Source organism: Benincasa hispida, unplaced genomic scaffold, assembly GCF_027475165.1.
Source record: "Benincasa hispida cultivar pf3 unplaced genomic scaffold, pf3_genome.v1.1 HicScf919, whole genome shotgun sequence".
NCBI classification, from domain to species: domain Eukaryota; kingdom Viridiplantae; phylum Streptophyta; class Magnoliopsida; order Cucurbitales; family Cucurbitaceae; genus Benincasa; species Benincasa hispida.
Genome location: NW_028327063.1, coordinates 1 through 1498, shown reverse-complemented (window position 1 = coordinate 1498; position 1498 = coordinate 1). Strand labels below are relative to the sequence as shown.

Genomic DNA, 1498 nt, shown 5'->3' with positions numbered 1-1498 from the left:
TTGCATTTGAAAATATAAAATTAAACATTAATTTTATTTTATGATTCAAAATTGTGTTTTAGAATGATTTTAAATATGACAAAAATGAATTTAACAATCTAAAAACCACTCATGTTTATTGAAAATGATAATTTTTTAGATGTAACCAAGGTTTAAAATGTCAACAGTGATGGAAATATCGACTTTTTAATTTTATGAAAATATCGATAAAATGTTGATTTTGATAGATATTTTAAAAAATATATATAAAAACAAAAAATTCAAATAATATATTAAAGAAATAAATAAACATTTTATAATTTTGGAACAAGTTAACATATATATTATTTATTATATTTACGTCGGTGTTATTTTGTTTCTAGTGGATTTTTCTACAATATAATGGAAATTAATATCGATTCACCCCTTATGTTGATATTAACCGATGGAAACGTGAAATATTAATGAAAATATCTATATGTTTCCAAAAATTTAATACTATGGATGTACCACTGTAGATTTGACATGTCATTTAAAATTGATCATATATCATAGTAGTGAGATCATAGTTTTTCAAATATAATCCTCAATTGAATTATTCTTACCATATATAATACAAACCAGGTTATGATCATAAGGATGTGTGATAGAAATGAAGTTATATCAATCTAATCAAATAGCAAGTCAAAAAATTACTAGCTAAAACTTGAAGTACTTGAGAAAGAAAGGCATTTTGAGATCTGATGAGAAGGGTGGATCTGAATATTTTCCAGTGAGTATTTGTGATGAAACATACTCATTTGCAGCTTCTGTATAATGAACTCCATCCCAATTCACATACTTCGAGCTATCATCGCACCCTTTCGCTGTCACCATCGCCCCATTCAACATCTTCGTGAGCCCGCAGCTGATTCGGCTGTCGTAGTTTAGGGGAGGACCTCCATATCCACAACAAGTCATAATAGGTTGTTCAAAACCTACCTCGATGTAAAAAAAAACAATCATTTAAGTCATGAGAATAATGACACTTTTGTTAAAGTCATTTCAAACGGATCTTAAATTAGTGTGACTGACCTAACTGCGAATAATTGGCGATGAGGTTAAATTTGATCGTGTAGATATCGACGTATGTGATGGTGGCATCGGCAAATTGGGTTTGTAGTTCTTTAGAGAGAGCATGAAGCTGTGAATTGAAGAGTTTGGCAGCTTGGTTGTGTGAAATGAGGCAGCCAAATTCATCAAGCTTTGATGGGTCAGTTCCAAATGTAGCAATATTTTGAGCCAAGCAGCCTAAAGGGCCAGTGTTGTGGATCCAAAAATTCCTTGCCCCATTGTCATACAGTCTCTGGAAAATAGGTAAAAGGGTTATATATATATATATATACACACACTCATATTTTTTACAAGTTAGTTTTTATTCTATGGTTCACTTTGATCTTTTAGGCCCGGTTTGGTAACTATTTTGTTTTTTGTTTTTTTTTTAAAATGAAGTCTATCGATACTACTTCCACCTTCAAAT

The 1498-nt window shown here is 30.4% G+C and overlaps 1 pseudogene across 1 annotated transcript; it reads right to left on the bottom strand.

The window, feature by feature from the left end:
- Positions 1–507: 507 nt before the first annotated feature.
- Positions 508–1369, bottom strand: LOC150029790 (GDSL esterase/lipase At1g54790 pseudogene; annotated as a pseudogene). Its single transcript, XR_016527325.1, has 2 exons — positions 1054–1369; positions 508–956 (listed from the first exon to the last, which is right to left on the bottom strand). The product of XR_016527325.1 is annotated as a GDSL esterase/lipase At1g54790 pseudogene (transcript).
- Positions 1370–1498: the final 129 nt, after the last annotated feature.